Source organism: Protomyctophum parallelum (assembly GCF_964188405.1).
Source record: "Protomyctophum parallelum genome assembly, chromosome: 12".
NCBI classification, from domain to species: Eukaryota; Metazoa; Chordata; class Actinopteri; order Myctophiformes; family Myctophidae; genus Protomyctophum; species Protomyctophum parallelum.
The window spans coordinates 16,210,598-16,232,281 of NC_139712.1; the positions used below are offsets into that span (position 1 = coordinate 16,210,598).

The 21,684-nt window shown below is 44.2% G+C and overlaps 1 protein-coding gene across 1 annotated transcript in view; it reads left to right on the forward strand.

The window, feature by feature from the left end:
• The window catches only part of LOC310867778 (uncharacterized protein), a 132,064-nt gene that overhangs the window by 77,508 nt on the left and 32,872 nt on the right, over nucleotides 1-21,684 (forward strand). The gene's annotated exons all lie outside the window — the stretch shown is intronic.

Sequence of the window (21,684 nt, forward strand, 5' to 3'; positions counted from 1 at the left end):
TGGATTGGCTTGGCTTTTTTTTGGTCTGTGTCTTATTCTTACCCATGATTCAAATCGCTGGGATGTTGTCATGATTAACAAGGTTGCTGTTGACGGGTGTGCTTCTACTAATCAACCACTGGCTGACTCGTTCCTTCCTTATATAGCCACACCTCTTGGCTATATGTTGTCTACTGTCTCCTCCAACCAAAAACCAGAACCAAAAATGTCTCTCCTCGTTTCATCCTCTACTGTGAATGAATCAGTTAACAATCTCTTTATCATCTCTTATCGTTTCCCGCGTGCCTTTTTGGGTGACGCATTTTCTGTGCCGAATTAACATGTTTTTCCTCGTTGGCTGGCTGTTTATTGATATAGTTATGTTGGTTTGAACCCCTTTTGGTGTTAGCATTATGTTATGCTTTAGCTATTGAAAAATAGCAGATCTACAAGCTCATAGCGCGCCACCGAGTGGCGCGCTACGAGCTTGTAGATCTGCTATTTTTGAAAAATCTGTTCATTGACCCTTTCTTTCCACAGAGGGAAGAGTATAAGATGTTAGTCTTTGTTGGGGCGACACACTCCCCACCTACCTACCGCCTTGCATGAACTCTGCCTCGTCCGAGCATGTCGTCGTGTTGGTCGTATGATGTCCGCAAACTCAGAAGTTAACAGAGTTCTTTTTCTTTCTGCTTCTCTCATTTTCCATGTTTTCCTCTCAAATGGTGCCTGATGACATCGCTGCTTCTCCACCGTAGGTGAGTCAAAATTTCAAATATTCTTAAGATTTTGTTAGTTGATATCTGCTTTGTGGAAGTTGCAGTGAACTATATATATCTTTCTACACTACTGGCACACCTGCCAGCCAGTGAAGAGGCTTCCATCCCACTCTTCTTGTTCAATACCCCCCGCTGACAGCCATTAGAATCGCTAGCGCAGTGATAAACATTTCCCTTCACCCCCGGCTCCCCTTCTCCAAACACGGGCAATGGGCTCTATGCACACAGAATCCTGGGTCCCTTCCCTACCCCTCCCCTTCCCTACTTCCTAAGGCTCTGTTCCATTTAGTGTACAGTCGTTCTCAACCTTTTTAATTTCAAGGTAAAGTAACTCTGAGAGTGTACAAATGTACCATTTGTACACTCTCAGAGTTTCACGCCCGTACAGGGCCACTTAACCGACTCAAGGTCACTTTGAGACAGTCCGTGAGCCAGCGGGGTCGTTCGGTATCAACTGAGGGGATTAATGCTTATAGTGATTTTGGATGGCGTCCAAGATGGCTGCTAGGAGCTTAAAACGGCTTTATATCTACCGGTAATACTGTTCAACATAGAAAGGTAGTTTTGGTGTCTAAACATAGGTTTTAGGGTTCAAGAAATGTGGCTGAATCAGTGAAATTACCATCGGTTAATTATTTATTGCCAAATCAAAGATGGCGTCCATCCCAAGGCGACGTTCCATTGTACAAAATTATGTTAAAAACTAAAAAAATTATTGCCTTTTTGTGAGGGAATCTGTGAACGTATGGTGATTCATGGGGGGGGGGGGGGGGGGGGGGGGTCATACTGTATGTGTAGAAGCTATTTCTGATGTTATAGTTTCAATTGCCAGTCAGTCTTATGCTTATGTGCTAAAGGTCAGGTCAAGGTCGCCCTTATCATCCAACCAGGTCTCCAAGCAGGCAGCAGATATGGTCGGTCACTGGTTGAGATGTACAGAATTCACCTCACGACTGACATGCAGATGTTTGTTGACATCTTGCAGGAATGCTGGAATCAGTCAGAACAGCTAGATAATGTAATGGTGCATCCTGGCGGGATGCATGGTATACAGTCATTCCTCAGCTGCATGGCAAATGCACTGGTGTGTCCTGGTTGTAAAGGATTGGGGTGTATCCTCACCCACTGGTGTGTCCTGGTTGTAAAGGATTGGGGTGTATCCTCACCCACTGGTGTGTCCTGGTTGTAAAGGATTGGGGTGTATTCCTCACCCACTGGTGTGTCCTGGTTGTAAAGGATTGGGGTGTATCCTCACCCACTGAAAGATCATCTCTATGATCCCATAACATTTCCCCCACTCTGTTGTGAATTCTCTGAATAGTAATGTCCTTTACCAACTTAAGATCTAACAATTAAGAACATTAAGCAGAAGCTGTTGAGCATGTCGTACATCTTAGTGTTGAAGATGGATACCACATTTTGGTCATGATGAGGCAGACATCACCATTATTTCCTATGTCCCTGATGCAGCCATCTGTGGAAAGGGTGTGATACACATGCTCAGTGATACAACCGATGTGCTTGTCCTACTGGTGTATTGGGGTGTATCATGTATCACGTGGACCTACAGTGGACCTACAACAGGCACTCTCATCAAGACAAGATGCCTGCTGTCCATCGTTGTATATGCTTGCTGATGTATAATATAGGTTTAAAGTGTTTAAACTGATTTTGATGTGATAAAGCAAAAATGCTACAGGGATCCCCTGGAACCCCATCAAGGACCCCTCGAGAACCACTGGGCTAGGGTGTCAGTACACCCAGAAACGCCACTGCTGAGAACCATTAATAACGAATTTCTTCCATGCCAATGAATGACCTGATTTTTTTTTTAACACTTTATTTAGATTTTTATTGATGAATAAATGAAAAAACATATGTGTACATTTTGTTGTATCCGACATGTAAATATCCCCCCCTCCCCCCCAATCAAGGTCAGGAATGACCTGATTTTAACATACCATGATGAGAGCTGGGTTTCCCTAATGCCAGGTATACAAACCTTGTTAAAACCGGTACCAAACAGTGGCGAATACAGCACATGCCTATGACTGCGCCTCGAAAGATCTCACTGCAGTCTGTTTTTTAGATATTATATAATGGCCGGTGGATGACGTGAGAACAGTTTAGACGAATAACCAATTCATTCCCCGAAAAGGCCTTTTTTGTCCTGACCACTTATCCATGACATGCTTCTTTTAAAACCACTTCACAAGTTAAACGACCACTTCACCACTTTTCAACCTATCTTCATATAATAGGTCCTCACTAATAATCATGATAAAATGGCACGATTTCTTTCTCCTCAGTCTGTGTCCCATAGGAGGGCTTTGGGCAGTTTAGAAAGTGTCTTCCAGTGACATCATCATTAGGCAGATATTTTTTTTAACAATATTATTTTACAAAAATGTTTAGATTTTCATTATCGTGAGAACGATGGCTTCCATTTTCGCATTGCAACTTTTCAGGTCTAGAAAGCCTGCAGTTTCTATTAGCTTGTATTCCCCATCGATGATGTCACTGGAAGACGGTTTCTGAACTGCCCGCAGCCCTCCTATGAGACAGTAGAAAAGTATTGCGCCATTATTTCATGATTATTAGTGAGGACCTATTATATGAAGATAGGTTGAAAAGTGGTGAAGTGGTCCTTTAAAACCACTTCACATTGCTTGAAAGAAAAGTGTGATGGTCAAACCACTCTCCCACCCACAGCTTTAGGAACAGTGTGCTTTTCTTCATCGTGTCTACTGGACATTTTGTATTTATTGTAATATTATTGACCACTCATTTTGTATGTCCGTGGCAACCATTTTGTTTGAGGAAAATGCCCATCACAAGCCTGCATGTTGATGACCCCTGCTCCGGAGTGAATGGGAAATGTACTCAAAAAGTTAATGTCAAGCCATGTTGGTTAATTAGAGTGAATACAGTTCTACAGCTTATAGAACTGAAGTCAAGTTAAGACTCTTAAAGAGTATCTCTCTCATTCTCTCAAAAGGAGAGGGACTGGTATTTAGTCGTGAGGAACTCCGGTCGACAAAGCATAGAAGGTTCGACCACACGGATGCTTCCTCGGGTCTCTTGTGAATAATTAGTAAAACAGGTCTGCGCTACCATAAATAAACACTGGGTTGAGGCTTCATTAAAAGTGGATGCCCTATAAAATGTACCTGTGTTTTAATGAGGAGAACGAGGCTTCTGCCATGGAACAAGAGGAACAGTATCTGGTGAGGAGGAGTGGAACTGGGTTGGTGGTGTTGGCTCACAGAGGAGCTGAGTGGAAATGTTCCTGAAGCCCTAGATGTGCCGCACACACGCACGCACGCACGCAGATCTACAAGCTCATAGCACGCCACTGAGTGACATGCTATGAGCTTGTAGGTCTGCTATTTTGGAAAAATCGAACAATGATTGACATAGAAACATAGCTTTTTCAGAATACTGTCAGGATGTAGAAGACATTTTTAGAATCTGATATCAGGTCAAAATGGGTTAGACAGGCTTACATTACATTTCATCAGAAAGAGTCAATCCTGACATTATGTAGACAGGATAATATTTCATCAGACGGAATACACTTATCTGAAGACTGAATTAATCTACTTTAACTAAGCACAAACACAAGGCACTTAAGAGCGAGTTATGTATCGCTGCTTCTCAAGTCTTTTGCCGGTTTGTACTTTATGTAAATGTCAATGAAGCGAGTTGAAGCAATTTGTAAAGACGACCAAACCATCAAAGCAGCAGTGAATTGAACACTGGAGTCAATTTACAGAAGATCACTCCTCCTGTTTTGAGAAACATATTATAAAAAAAGCATGATCCATCTTTGATTGATTGATTGATTGATCAAAACCATGTGACTCCCATTGGAAAAGCATTGTGGTAGCCCAAAAAAACAAAAAGTCATTTGCTTGATTGGTGTTTGGTATGTGTGAATGAGGCCTGAGGCCTCATTCACACGTATCAAAGTGTGTTGGAATTAGGTGAGTCATGGGCTTTAGGCCCATGGCGTTAGGCAGGGGCGGTATTGCAGTCGCTGTACCGCACTGTTGTGACGAAAAGAGAGTTGAGCCAGAAGGCAAAGCCCTCCGTCTACCGAGCAATCTTCGTTCCTACTCTCACCTATGGTCATGAAGTGTGGGTCATGACCGAAAGAATAAGGTCACGAATACAAGCGGCCGAAATTAGTTTTCTTCGACGGGTGGCTGGCATCTCCCTTAGAGATAGGGTGAGAAGTTCAGTCACACGAGAGAGACTCATAGTAGAACCGCTGCTCCTTCGCCTGGAAAGGAGCCAGCTGAGGTGGTTTGGGCATCTGGTTAGGATGCCTCTCGGGCGCCTCCCTAGGGAGGTCCTCCATGCACGTCCCACTGGGAGGAGACCCCGGGGCAGACCAAGGCGCAGTAGGAGGAAACACATCGACTCACTGGCCTTGGAACGTCTCGGAATCCCCCAGGAGGAAGTCACTAATGTTGCTCTGGAGAGGGAAGTCTGGAGCACTCTGGTGGAGCTGTTGCCCCCGCGACCCGACTACGGATAAGCAGTTGAAGATGGATGGATGGGCTTTAGGCCGAAAAGTATTATAATCAGTGAGAGAACTGTTGTTGACAAAAGCGACAAAAGAGGAAATGCTACCCAAAAGTCTTGTTCTTTGATTGACACTTTTGATCTTTTCACCTGTCACTTTGTTGTTGTAGTCTTCTTTGCTTGAGATTACTAAATTCTGACCTTGAAATCATTTGCATTTACATTACTAAGGGAATGTGGAAGAATGTATTCTGTTTTACCAAGGTGTAATGCCAGTTGTTGTTATCGGAAAGCCGAGTACTTATTTTTACGAGTTCAGAACTGAGAGCTTCCTCAACTTGCATTTTGTCCTCGCCCGAGACCTGATTGGATTGGACCAGGATTGGATCTGATGACATACAAATTATGGAATAAAATAGAATTGGCTGACTGTTATCATTTTTGAAATCTTCAAACTAGTCCAGTGAGGATTATACAGCGTCAAACCTCATCACACAGAGTTCAAGTGAGGGTTGTTTATTTGTTTTACTGTAGCTCCAGTGTCCTGTGATGAAGAATGAATGTGTGGCACAGTCTCGTTTAGAGGTTTCAGTGAAGTGTGAAATATGGTTTACATCAGCTAGAGCTGCTCTTGTAGGCGGGGAGCTATAAATAAAGTGTGTGCCTGTGTGTGTGTGTGTGTGTGTGTGCGTGTGTGTGTGTGTGTGTGTGTGTGTGTGTGTGTGTGTTACATTTAAGTCCCACTATATGGAGACTGTAATATGGATGTATAGCTTCGTCTTGTGCTCAGCTCACAGTGTTGAATAGAGTCTCTCTGATCCACGTCCCTCCACTAGACCATGGGGTTTGTCTGCTAACTCCAGTCAGTCAGACAGACATGTGGAAATAGAGAATAGACCTAGTGTTCTTTTGGTGTGCGTGCGTATGTGTGTGCGTGCGGTGAGAGTTTATTCTACTTTTTGGTTTTTGGCTGCCTCACACCTACGGTGCACCGCCGACCCGACCAATATGTCTGAGTTATAGTGTCGGGTGTCAGAGTACCCGTTGTACCCATCTGTACCAATATGTCTGAGTTATAGTGTCGGGTGTCAGAGTACCCGTTGTACCCAATATGTCTGAGTTATAGTGTCGGGTGTCAGAGTACCCGTTGTACCCAATATGTCTGAGTTATAGTGTCGGGTGTCAGAGTACCCGTTGTACCCAATATGTCTGAGTTATAGTGTCGGGTGTCAGAGTACCCGTTGTACCCAATATGTCTGAGTTATAGTGTCGGGTGTCAGAGTACCCGTTGTACCCAATATGTCTGAGTTATAGTGTCGGGGGTGTCAGAGTACCCGTTGTACCCAATATGTCTGAGTTATAGTGTCGGGTGTCAGAGTACCCGTTGTACCCATCTGTGTGTTCCTTTTGTGCCCATATATGGAGATTTCTGTATCTGTCTGTCTGTCTACCCGTGTCCCTTTTATACTCTTATATGGAGATCCCTGATGTCATTAGTATACAGTGTTTCCTGCAGGAAAAAGCTTTGGCATGGTGCTGGGAGCGGGGGGGGCTTTTTATTAATTAATTAATTAATTAATTAATTTGATTAATTAATTAAGATTCATTTGTATTATTGCTATTGGACACACTGGGGGGGACACTGGGCAGGCACTGGGAAGACACAGGGGAGGCACTGGGAAGACACTGGGGAGACACTGGGAAGACACTGGGGAGGCACTCAGGGGCACACTGGGGAGGCACTGGGGGGGACACTGGGGAGGCACTGGGGAGACACTGGGGAGGCACTCAGGGGAGGCACTGGGGGGACACTGGGGAAGCACTGGGGAGACACTGGAGAGGCACTCAGGGGGACACTGGGGAGGCACTCGGGGGGACACTGGGGAGGCACTCGGGGGGACACTGGGGAGACACTGGGGAGGCACTGGGCAGACACTGGGGAGGCACTGAGGAGAAACTGCAGCCACTGGGGAGACATTGGGGAGGCTCTGGGGAGACACTGGGGAAGCACTGGGGAGGCACTAGAGAGCCACTGGAGAGACATTGGGGAGGCACTCAGGGGGACACTAGGGAGGCACTCAGGGGGACACTGGGGAGGCACTCAGGGGTACACTGGGGAGGCACTCAGGGGACAGTGGGGAGCCACTGGGCAGACACTGGGGAGGTACTGGACATTTCATATCACACACACACCATGATTCACTAGCCCCCTCAAAAGATTATTATTATTACTTGCGCAAGCAGAGCGCGCAAGTAATGTGATCGGCCTGGTCCATTTGTCGTGACAGCCGTTCCGCCATTTCAGGACCCCCCCAGAAAAACATCAAATCTGTGCCCGTATTGCTGGACCAATGATGACGAAATGACCATATTTCTTACGTCATCATTTAGAGCTAGTCATACACGTATTTCTTACGTCATCATTTAGAGCTAGTCATACACGTATGTGTATGACTAGCTCTAAATGATGACGTAAGAAATATGGTCATTTCGTCATCATTGGTCCAGCAATACGGGCACAGATTTGATGTTTTTCTGGGGGGGTCCTGAAATGGCGGAACGGCTGTCACGGTTTTTGGACCAGGCCGATCACAGAATACCGCTAATCAACTTACAACTACACACTTTATACAGTATAGAGTATAGAGTATATATGTATACATATATAGTATATGCCTATATACTATATATATACTATATATATTTCTTACGTCATCATTTAGCTCTAAATGATGACGTAAGAAATATGGTCATTTCGTCATCATTGGTCCAGCAATACGGGCACAGATTTGATGTTTTTCTGGGGGGGTCCTGAAATGGCGGAACGGCTGTCACGGTTTTTGGACCAGGCCGATCACAGAATACCGCTAATCAACTTACAACTACACACTTTATACAGTATAGAGTATAGAGTATATATGTATACATATATAGTATATGCCTATATACTATATATATACTATATATATTTCTTACGTCATCATTTAGAGCTAGTCATACGTATACTATATACATAATCAATAAAAAATAATTTACCAAATTGTGCCTGATCTGCTGGGACCAGAGTACGTGGTGTGTATGTAAGAAATATGGTCATTTCGTCATCATTGGTCCAGCAATCCGGGCACAGATTTGATGTATGACTAGCTCTAAATGATGACGTAAAAATATGGTCATTTCGTCATCATTGATCCAGCAATACGGACACAAATTTGATGTTTTTCTGCGTAAGCCTCAAATGTGTATGTGTATGACTAGCTCTAAATGATGACATCTAAACATTAATCATTTCAAACGTTCGTTCACAGAGATACTGAGATTTGACAGTTTACAGCGGGCGAAAACATTACATGCGCGCTCTGCTTGCGCACTAGTTGGCCATTTATGGCCTACTAGTGTGCAACAAGCAAGTATGCACTCGACAGAGTGCAGTTCTAGTTATTATTATTTTTGGCATCTTGGCATGGCGCAATTTATTTCAAGCATGGCGCAGCGCCATGCCAACAACATTGTGCAGTAAACCCTGGACTATATGCCCACATACCCTGTATATTTGCATGCCCATATATGAGCATGGTTGGTTGGATCGGTTGTTCTGGTTCTGGACAACCGGTGACGGTCGGAAACAACCTCCCGTAAGCCAATTTCAATATAGGATCGTGTGTTCGTGTGGCCTTTGTGTTCAGTTTGTGTGTGTGTGTGTGTGTGTGTGTGTGTGTGTCTGTGTTTCTGTGTGTCTGTGTGTCTGAGTCTGAGAAGGAGTGAGAAAAAACAGCTGTCTTCCCCCCCCCCCCCCCCCCCCCCTGGGTAATGAGAGCTTGTTTCAGGATCTCAGGGAGGGTTGGTGTCACAGAGGGTGCTATTAAAACCCTGTTGGCCAGATAGGAAGGGAACAGAGAGAGAGAGAGAAGAATAGTCAGAGGGTTACAGACATTAATACTTTTGCAGAAAGAGAGGTTTTGAAGCATGCTGTTTAAGTGTTTATGCATTGCAAATGAAACAAAGAATTGCATAGAAAGAATGTAGTGAGAAAAAAATGTTTTATGTTCATCATCGATCTTTCTTGGAGCTCATCGAACTCTATTATTTTTCTTTGTTGTGCAGTGGGCACAACAAAGAAAAGGGCCTTTCTGTGTGGAGTTTGCATGTTCTCCCCGTGTCCCCTAGGGTAGGTACCCTAACAAAAAACATGCAGTAATCCTGGTCTCTAAACTGCCTCCCCCTGGCCAGCCGGGGTGCCTGATGGAGGGGAAAGGAACTGGTTGGAATAACGTGTTCCTTCCACGCGCTACGTCCGGCCAGGGAAATTCCCCCCTGTCAGGTGAAAAGAAGCAGCTTGGACTCCTCATGCATAGAAGGAGGCATGAGGTCAGTCCGCTGCCCCCCCCCACCCCAGGTTGGCAGAGGAAGTGTAGTGCCCAGGATTACATTAGATAATTGGCACTGGGTGAAAAAACTGGGTTGCAAAATCGTGCAACCCCACACACAATTCCTGTGTGTGGGGAGGAAGGGGAGAATGTTTAGGCCTGTCAAAAAGGCAAAATTATATTATACTATATATATATATATATATATATATATATATATATATATATATATATAATATATATATCTGATTGACTTTTATACCACTTAAATGAAACGATTTGTTGAGCCAGACTGTACAAGTGTATGAAAATACCAGTGACTAGTGTGTTGTGACTAGTTGTCTTGTTTCCATGCACCTTGTTACCTATGAGCAGGTCTGCATGTCTATTCATGGAGAGAGCAGAGTCCAAAGACCACATACAGTACACCCACATACACACCCACATAATAACATGCGTGCACAGACACAAACCTCAGAGAACAAGACTATTGGAAATGAAAGTGTGAAGTTAGAGGTTTGCATGATGAACCAGCACTCCATTTTAAGTTAAAGGACTAAAGCCAAGTTATACTTGATCCAGCAGCAATGCTACTAAAGATTTATGGTCTGCCTTTCTTTGGTATGAAATGTTTCAGATTGATGTTCCAAGCGTTACATCACATCCACCAACATATTCTCACTCCTAACTCAGCAGGTTTCAGAGACCAGGGGTGCTGTACTAACATAGCGTGGACTCATTGTAGCTAGACTCATTGAGCTTCTCTCCTTTCATCGCCATAGTCCGGCAGCCGAGGTGAACGGGTGGGAAATTTGCTATATAGTATTTTTTATTGGCCTAAAATATTGTCTATACTAGTCTATATACATACATTCATGAATCCACTTAACATCCTGTGGCAGGCAAAAATGTCAAACTTTCCTTTTGCTTTGAGTAGCATGTGACATGTCAAACTAGTAGTGGCTATGGCTGCTTTTAGCCCAAGGAATGTATTTTGTGCAAAACTAATGCTTGGAATGGATTCAGAATCATGAAAACCCCCTAGTTTGACATGTCACATAAAACTACTTAAAGCTAAAGGAAAGTTAATTGCCCAATACTAACAGCTGGTCAGCAAGTGGATTCATGAATGTATGTATATAGACAATATTTTAGGCCAATAAAAAAGACTATATACGAAATTTCCCACTTTAAACAAAAGAAGCCTGTCGGCTGCCGGACTACCAGTGAAATGCACACCGCTGCACACCGCACAATTTTGACAGTTATTAACGTAATTCAGGGTCCAAGACTCCAAGCCAACCCGTTCCCAACCTGTGCCCGACCTATTCATCTAAAGAAAGAAATAGTCTGAGCCTGGCCCTCATCAACGGGTCACGCCAGGCCATGTCAGGCTTGCAGACGTCTGTCTGTTCGCTTAACTCTAATCTGCAAATCGGCATCCACCCCAAAAAACAAACAAAAAAACAAAACCAAAACTGTGTATGCAAATTATTTTCTCTGCAACACCCTATGTGCCCGTCTCCCGAGTCCCCACTCTGCTAACCCCAAAATCTGTCTCACTCTCTCACACACACACACACACACACACACACACACACACACACACACACACACACACACACACACACACACACACACACACACACACAGTAGATGAATTCCTGAGTCATTGGGTTTTTTCTGGATTGCCACAAAACCCTAGAAAAGCAGTGTGAATATTTCACTGGCCTAATAATACCTTGCATTTCAGCATTGCCTAAGGAGTGTACAGTATAATATAATTTCCATGGCAGTTAGATGGTGGCCCAGGAGGGCCATACAGTATGGGTTGAGCGGATGCCTTTTGATGTCACCACCACCCCTATAAAAGCTATCTATAGGCTAAAAGTGTGTGTTTGAAATTATTGATTAAATTTTTCAGTGGTGCAACCACTCCTATAGACAACTATGTGTGTGGCTGTGTCCCTGGGTCCCTAGGTCTGTCCCTGTGTGTGGCTGTGTCCCTGGGTCCCTAGGTCTGTCCCTGGCTGTGTCCGAGCACAGCAAAATAGCGCTATAGCGTTTGTTCACCACCACTGTTGCACAGCCTAACTTACAGACAGACACACACAGGCCAGGGAGGAAGTACAGTACAGTACAGTACAGTACAGTACAGTACAGTACAGTACAGTACAGTACAGTACAGTACAGTACAGTACAGTACAGTACAGTACAGTACAGTACAGTACAGTACAGTACAGTACAGTACAGTACAGTACAGTACAGTACCACTCACTTCAGACTTTTTAGACTATTAGTCCAGCAGCCGGGGTGTGGACTGGAGTGGAAAATTTGGTATATATAGTCTTTTTTTATTGGCCTAAAATATTGTCTATATACATACATAAATGAATCCACCTGCTGACCGGCTGTCATCATTGATCGTGGGTTTTATGTGACCATACCATTAACAACCTATAGGCAAAATGTTCAAAATGTCATTATGCTTTAAGTATAGCATTTGACTAGGGAGTTTTCATGATTCTGAATCCACTCCAAGCATTTTGCACACAAAAAAACACTCCTTGGGCTAAAAAAAAAACCTCCATAGCCGTCATCACAAATGTGACGAGGTCAGCACATTTGGCCAAGCTTGGGCTCTACTATACTATCTAATTAAAGGTTTTATGACATTCATTTTAATTTATTTTTCTTTGTCTTTTTTCTTTTAGGTTTTATGACTTCAATTACACCCAAAAAACCTGAACTTTGAACATTCAGTGGATTTTCTGTGGTCTGAAGTTTTCTTTGGGGTTTTTGGGGCCTTTTGAGCTACAATGAAAACAGGCAACACAGTGAAACAGTGACATCTGCTGGCAAATCCCATTGACATATATGGGATTTGCAGTAAGTGATGTCACTTACTGCCGGCAAATCAGAGCACCCGTTTGAGCCAGAAAACCCCAGATCACAGAAAATCTACTGAATGTTAAAAGTTCATGTTTTTTGGGTGCAATTGAGATTAGAAAACCTAAAAAAAAACAAGAACAATTCCAAAACCTTTTTTTTAATGTCACAATCCCTTTAAGTAAATAAATACAGTATAGCGACGAGATAGTTTAAAAAAAGAAGTGGCAAATCCAGTGTATTACCCTTGCGGTCAGTACACAGGGATGATGTTCAGCGTCAGAACACCTGCGTCATCCATACGACAATCTGTCTGTAAGACCTTTAAACGTGCGTCACCACACAGCCAGGCACTCCACATCAATGGCTGATTTATTTTTATATCCATTTCCATGTGCAGCAAGTGCTCACCTTGGGTGTAGTTTGGAGACGGAGTTGCTGTTAAAAGTACGTAGTTCGTTGTCTTCAACGATGAAGACGCACTTACAGTAACACGAGGCGGAAAGATCGGCAGTGGTTATTAACCCATTTTGACTTGAGATCAGATTCTAAAAATGTCTTCTACATCCTGACAGTGTTCTGAAAAAGCTATGTTTCTATGTCATTTTTCAAAAATAGCAGACCTACAAGCTCGTAGCGTGCCACTCGGTGGTGCGCTATGAGCTTGTAGAACACCAAAAGAGGTTCCCGCCCAAAATGGATTAAACAGACAGACAGACATTAGATAGACATCAGGCAGGTCAGAAGGGATTCAGACATTCCAGTGACTATGGAATGTTTTTTACTTGCCTCCTACTGGCCTCTGTACTTTTATTTATTGTGTGATGCATGACATGGATAACACCGCTGGTAGCGAGACAGATATCACACACACAGAAACGCATACCTTTTGTCTACAGTAATTTCCATGGACCAAACAAGAAAACTGAATTGATTTATTGACCATTTCATGCTGGTAACACGACTGGGTGGTTGTAATGTAGCTAAAATGTCGTTAAAGGTCGGCCTGTTGTTTTCTCCGCGTTAGATGGACAGCCATACTAACTGCCTGTGGGGAGGTATAGGGCGGATGGGGAGTCGGTTCACATAGTGACCCTCTGCATCAGTTCATGTTGCCATGGACACAGTGAACAGATGCTAAGAGGATGTGGTTGTTGGGACAAAGAAATTATAATAAGCCCCATTCGGATTTACAAAATGTGCAGGGCAATGTGTCGGCATATTTATCTTGTTTCAGCATGTATGTATGCCTTCTTGGGACCTACAACATTGCAGTCAAAGTCTTTGCGGAAAGCAACTTGCTTGCATATATTCTGAGTGTAACTTCTTAAAAAAAAGAATAGTGTAGCATTGTTCAACAGTTGAGCACTCCTTGTTCATGTAGACGCTAGAGAGATAGAGTGATCATGTTTTTGGGGATTGGACCACCACACAGCTGGACTTAATATGCTTTAATTAAGGGGCCGTTTAACAAAAGAACGTCCGCATTGCAGGAAAAGCAACACATCCACCCACCCTACTGGCCAAAGCTGGGACTGCAGGCGGGTGTCACGGGTGAAGTACATGCACGAGCAAAAGAGTGCGCAGCTGGGGTTTAACAGGGAGTGCTCGTCATATATGGATTTAGGCTGGTTCATGGAGTTCATGTGTTGAGGTGTGGGGTGCCCGCTGGCCCTTAACACATTCTGACCTGAGATCAGATTCATACGAGGTTTCCGCCGGACACACACTGGTCTGATTAACCCATTCTGACCTGAGATCAGATTCTAGAAATGTCAGTCGCTCTTCGATTTTTCAAAAATAGCAGACCTACAAGCTCGTATCGCGCCACTCGGTGGCGCGATATGAGCTTGTAGATCTGCTATTTTTCAATAGCTAAAGCACAACGTGATGCCGACACCAAAATGGGTGCCCGGTCAGAATGGGTTAAATCACCATCTGTGCAGTTGCAATTTCAACCTATCGGAATCTGAATATCCTGCCAGTCAATCCAATATATATATATATATGGAGAGAGAGAGAGTGAGTGTGTGAGTGTGTGAATGAGTGTGTGTGCGCACGCGACTCTGCAGGCTATAGAACACAGAGATCTCTAAAATATCATCATTCATTTTAAGCAGTTGATTGAACTAGCTTGTCTGACAGCTGTAATTAAGTGAAAGATAGTGCCTATTTGAGAACCTGTGGGACACACACACACACACACACACACACACACACACGCTGGATCCAGACACACACACAATTTCACCTCCTTCAGCTACCCTCCAGCAAGCCATCTATTATCCTTTGTTTTCACTTCATTGTTTTGCTCAGACGAGAGACCCTCCCCCACCCCTTACCCACGTACTGTAGCAGCCACGCTGATGAGGATCCAGTTGCCATAGTGACAGAGAAGCAGTTGCTTCGGAGACTCGCGAGGAATGGGCCTGCCAAGGAATGCTTTTTGTGTGTGTGTGTGTGTGTGTGTGTGTGTGTGTGTGTGTGGTGAGGGGGTTGGGGTGGGCTATGCAAGTCCAGGATTTTAGGTTTTTATGAAGAGGAAGATTCTTAAGGGAAGGATGGGGCTATAAATAGAAACGAAAGACTGTCTGTCTAGCCATTATCTATTCCCTTGAGATGTCCTTATTCTTTCACATCTGCAATCCACTTCTTGTCTCTTCTTGTATATACTGTGTGTGTGTGTGTGTGCGTGCGCGCGCTTTATTTTGTTTGTATTTTGTTTTCTGCACCGTGCCTTGTATTAAGCGGACAGCCAAGAGATTTGCGTGCGGTCGAGAAATCACCTGTGATTTTCAGAATCTCAGAGGATCTAACATACTATAAAATATATTATGCAGACTACTAGTCCATGTGCGCACTCAAACGATACAGTGTGCAAAGTGACTTTGGGTTATTATGTGCTCTGTATGCAGAGTTTAAGTTTTGGACTGGAGCTCATTTGATCCTTTGATCCTGCTGTACACGTTCTAAAGGGACTTGCTGACAGATACAGCTGTGGAGCTGTCTTGAGGGATTACCACAACGACAACACCTCTCGTCACCTGCAGGCTTTTCCATGCGGTGAAGAAACCGCAACCATGAGTAGTCTGTTTACTTTGTTTGAGCTAAGCAAGTTGTGCTAATAACACGAGATTCTTTCGAACATTGTCAATACATTCGGCGTGCGTGCTATGGATCCCACCCTTCCCCTCTCCCTCTCTCTTTCCCTTGCTGATCAAGTTCTGGTCCGAGCTCCGATATAATCTTGTGGGTTAAATAGTTCTCTCTCATGCTGTATCTCTCACCCACTCTCTACCCTCTCTCTCTCTCTCTCTACCCTCTCTCTCTCTCTCTAAATCACCACGTGAAGTTGAAGTGACTGAAAGGTTGTGTGGACCCAAATGCCTCCCTGCTTGGCACTCAGCATCAAGGGTTGGATTGAGGGGGTCAAATCAACTAATCAAATAATTCCCATCCCGCACGGATGCGGCTCACTGCTCCAAGTGATGGGTCAAATGTTTCACTGTGGTAACGTGTGTGACTTTCACTTTGACTTTGACTTTCACCAGCAAAAAGGTTAAGATAAGTTTATGATGAGCTCAACACTGTTATGCATCACAGAACCACGTTATCGTGTTATTGTCCCAGCACTATTTCTCACTTCAGTACTTAGCTATGCTGTCTCTCTGTTAATACAGCCAACACAATGAACATAATATCTCACATTTCAAACTAAAGTAAAACAATCCAGTTTATGCGAGTGTCCCTATTCTGGCAAAAATCTGATCTACAAACTGCCACATTTTTTTTTCTTTTTTTTTTTATCCCACGATTTTGTAACCCATTCTTCACCCCTGTGTCAATCATCTAATGTGATCCTGGGCTCTACACACCCTCCGCCAACCTGGGGAGAGCAACGGACTTAACTCATGCTTCCTTCATGCTTGAGTGTCCAAGTTGCTCCTTTACACCTGACAGGGGGGAGTTTCCCTGGTTGGACGTAGCACGTGGAAGGAACAAGTTATTCCAACCAGTTCCTTTCCCCTCCATCAGGCGCCCCGGCTGGCCAGGGGGAGGCAGTTTAGAGACCAGGATTACTGCATGTTTTTGTGAGGGTACCTACCCTAGGGGACACGGGGAGAACATGCAAACTCCACACTCGCCAACCCCGCCTTCGGGTATGGGCACTGATGACGCGGAGGAGGAAACACGCCGCCAGCACCCACAGCGCCCCGAGCGGGAATCGAACCCAGGACATTCTAGCTGTGAGGCGACAGCACTACCAACTGTGCCACCGTGCCCCAAACTGCCACATTTGTGAGCCTGTAGACTTATTTTGGATAAGACATTTGGTGTAAAGGGGAAAAGGGAGGCAACCAAGTTTATACCCCTGGGGGTTCCCAGTCAACAAAAAATATAGGGATTAAGACAATTCTGGCACCGACCTGACGACCAGACGACCTTTGCTGCGCGTCACCACCCCCCTAGCCTGAGCTAACGTGTTAGGTTTCTGGTCTAGAGGGGCGGGTCGCGGCTCAGATTTGCGCACGCCCTGATTGGATCTCATCGATCTGTCCGTCACCCCCGGCCCCTCCTCTCCCCCCTAGTGCAGCGCTACGTCACATCATTTGGAGCGACGCCCACCCGGAAGGGTTGACTCCCACTTTTAGACCAGAGCGGCCAATGCGTTCCTCCAGGCTTTCAATTTTTGCACCAACAAAAATGAAAGCCTGGTACCGAGGCTACCACCCCTCCACCCCCATACCCCCTCACCCCAATCTCTCTCCCAATATCCTGTCAGTCTACTGTTCATCTATCAATCAAGGCATAAAAAGATAAAAAAATAAAAAAGTTAACATACAGTCAGTCCAACTCTTGGATAATCTACTGGGGAATGGAACATTGGTTCCCATGGCACCGTACATGGTGTACTCCCAGTATAATTAATCTCAACTGATGCACATGAGGAAGAGAAAGACAGTGAAATCGAATATTTGAGAGTGTCTGTGTGGAATGATTGAAACAGCAGGAGATCCCTGTGAACCTTTTCAGCAGATTTATGAAGTCTATGATAAAATTCTTATCTGTAGTAACTTTTGTCTGGTCCGTGTGTGTCCGGCATTATGGTCTATTGGCCACGGTGCCTCTGTCACACTGTGGGATTATATAACCCTGAAAGCTTATGTGTGTGTGTGCGTGCGCGTGTTGTGTGTGAATGCCTGCTTGTGTTGTTTGACAGTGAGCTAGTCAGGCAGGGTGAGGTCATCGTTCTGGCGTTGTGTGTGTGTTTGTGTGTGTGTGGGTGTGTCTGTCTGTCTGTCTGTCTGTCTCGGTCCTAGTGGTACTATTGCTTGAATGTTGTTCTTTGGGAAGCCAGTGGACTGCTGGGGAAGTCAGTCAGGTCATTGTATGACAAATATGATCGAAGTACAGTTGACAAGACACCAGTATGACGTCAGTCTGTCTGCTTGTCCTAAATTATGTACCTGTCTGTCAATTCTATATCCACCCCTCCATTTGCTTGTTTACCTTACTAAATACCACACTGCCCGCCCCCATATATAGTTGAATAATGCTTGTGTTAGTCTAGTTTAGTTTATTTGCATACCCGATATAAAGGGTACAAGTACATTTATCAAATTAACTGCTTTCCACTGTGTTGTCATGGAATTAATCATTTTATTGATCATTTGCATCGCTACCGTTAACAGACATCATACAGAAATATAATGTTATATGCCACTTAATTGGATTCAAACCATTTAGTGGATTTTAATATAAGTAAATGTATTCTACAATATTTGTAGATTTGTACGTGGGTGTCCCTACCGTACACATCACTGCTTTGATACGCTCAAATCATTAGTTACCGTCACCTCACAATAGGAGCCATTTTCATTGGTTGCTTTTTGTTTTTAAATGCATTTCTTTTAATTATCCTTTTAGTTCATTTAAATTAACTAAATTGCATAAAACTGGCTAAAAGGCTTATACGTAGCAACTTGATTTTTACACCACTTAATTTCAAAGATAAATATTGTACTTTTGAGTCCACTACATGTATTGTGTTAATGCATATTTTTGTTTGTTTTTTTATGTTTATTTTGCATCGATGCTTTCAATCGTTTTGTTTTTTTACCTTGTTCAGAACTTTGGTCAGCTTTGGGATGTTGTAAATGTGCTATAAAAATGAAGTTTTTGATTTGATTTGATTTGATTCGACTACAAACATTTCTATGAAGGTTGTCATTACTTGTTACTTTTTAGCATAGTTTTTTTTTCTTTTCTCAAATGCGGGGTTTTCCTCACAGTAGGAGACCATTCACATTACCCACTATACTACTCACTGCTGTATACTATAGTGCTCTCAACTGAAATGATCGTTTAGAGAGCAGTCGATGGTGATAATGGTGACAGATACTTGGCATTTACAGTTGGAGGCAATGACATCTTACTAGCTGTAATCATCCTGTCGCTCAAGTTAAATCCAGCCGTGCTGTGCCTGATAAATGCCTTTAGTGCAGCTGGATTGATATTCAGCTCAAATAACACAAATTTGAAGACAACTTTTGCTGAAGATAAATAAGGACTTAAATAGTTTGACCGGTTCAGGACAATTTACAATTTAGGCATTTAGCAGACGCTCTTAATCCAGAGCGACTTACATTAAGCAAGAACAAAAAGCATGGGAATACATCACAAAAAAGCATTTATCATGAAACATGCGTAAGCTAAGAAAGTAACAGTGGAATATCTATATTATGAGACTATACATATAAACTCTATATGTATATACTACTATGCTATACATATGTACTATTATACATATGTACTACTATACAATGCAATTATAGTGCTGTCTACATAACATGCTATAAGTCTGTATCAAATGCTATCTAAGTCTACAGAAATGCTATCTAAGGGGGTAAGTGCTATGGGCCATGATGGAGTCTGAAAAGGTGGGTTTTCAGACTACGGCGGAAGATTGGGAGTGATGCTGCAGTTCTGACTGCAATGGGAAGTGCATTCCACAGTTTTGGAGCCAGAAGGGAGAAGAGTTTGGGACGTGTGGAGCGTTGTCCCAGCGTTTTTAGTGAGGGTACTTCCAGCTTCCCTGCGTTGGCTGATCCGAGTGCGCGGGAGGGTTTGTAGGGTTCAATCATACTTGCAAGATATGGGGGAGCCATACCTTTGGTTGCTTTGAATGCCAGCATCAGAGTTTTGTATTCTGTGCGGGCAGCGACCGGGAGCCAGTGGAGGGAGCGGAGCAGGGGGGAGACATGTGAGAATTTTGGCTGGTTGAAGACCAAGCGAGCTGCGGCATTTTGGATCAGCTGGAGAGGCTTAAGTGCACATGCTGGTAGGCCAGTAAGGAGGGAGTTACAATAGTCGAGTTTTGACAAGATTAGGAGCTGGGCTGATTCCTGGGTGAGGAACGGTCTAATTCGTCGTATGTTATAGAGTGTGAACCTACAGGATCGAGTGACAGCTGTGATGTGAGCTTTGAACGAGAGCTGACTGTCCAGGACAACACCGAGATTCCTGGCTGTTGGGACAGACGTTACCAGGGCGTTGTCTACGGAGATAGTTAGCTCCCGCATAGGGCAGGACTTAGCTGGGAAGAAGAGAAGCTCAGTCTTGTCTGGGTTCAGCTTGAGGTGATTGGAGGACATCCACTGTGAGATGTCAGCCAGGCATGCCGTGATGCGCTCTTCCACCTGAGTGGCAGAGGGGGGGAAGGATAGAAACAGTTGTGTGTCATCGGCGTAGCAGTGATAGGAGGTCTGGTTGTTATGAGAGGGACATGAGACTCTAGTTAAAAAATAGCTGATATTTTTTGCAAAGAGATTTGGTGTACGTATACATTAGGGATGTTGAAAAATGTTGAAAATCGACTCGATTATCGACTCATGCCTCCTGCGACGTATGAGTCGTCCCCATTCTTTTCATTTTTTTTTTTTGTAATGTAAAACGTTATAAACGTTGCTGTTTCAAATGTTTTCCAAATGGGAGAGGTACGTGTTTGTCTGTGTGACACTGCTGTGCTGCTGCGCCTGTCAGTGCCGCTCGTCACATGCAAGTTAACTTTGAGCAGAGCGCTTTGGACCCCATCGTCCAAGGGTGTGTGTGTGTGTGTGTGGTGGGGGGTGGTATCTTAGCAATACTGAATGATCTGTCCCATTGGTCGTGTGCTCGTATCATGAGCTAATGGCTGCAGCTCTGAGCTTCCCAGACCCAGGTTCACATCTCATCTACACATGCCGTGAAGTGAACTGACTGGTGAGCGCTCTTCTCTTCTCGTGAAGAAGAAAGCAGGACAGAGTTGTCAAATAAATCCCGCCATCATTCATACTGTATTTATTCTCCGACCCGACATTAAAATACGGAACAACGTGCGTCCCGTATCAGTTCATTACGGGGCTTATGACAGGCTGCAGACACTTGAGAGTTGGGACTACTAGCCGATAGCGCCGCTGCTCCTTATTTTTTATTATTGGGATTTGATCATTGATGCAAATTCTAAACATATGGATGCAGCTGCAGAAGTTGTGTTGCTTAAAGGAATGCATAGTTGCGTTCTCCTCAACTGCTGCGCAGCAACAACAAAAATATAAAAATAATGGAAAAAAAGGAAAAAAGTCGTTCGACATGTTGATTTTCGGCCTCGATTGGCCAAATATGAGTCGTTTGGCATCCCTAGTATACATGTAGATTGGAAGTAAGTAAGTAGCAAGGGGCCAGCTAGGCACTCCAATGTTGAAGCGCTGGGCCCTAGTGGTAAGAGGAAGGACTGCAGGCGGACCTGTGGATTCATGACGAGGAAACCCCGTGCAGCTGGGCTTTAACATTGAACGCTCGGTTGCATTTCCGCATTGGACCACCAAAATGTGGTGGTCCAATGCGGAAATGCGCCCAAAAAGGCGGAAATAGACGGTCCTGCCGGTCGCTTCAAAACACCACTGAGCAACTTCCACTGACATGAATAGCGGAGGGGGCGGAGCTTCGCGCCAGTTCAGTCTCTATCCTTTTAATACTCTATGGGCAGGAGCCTATCTCCTGTTTCTGTAGCGTGGGGCAGCTTGATGTACAAGTACACCCCCTGGACATGACGCTAGTATGTCGCAGGGACTTACCCCCAATCCAACCCTTGATGCTGA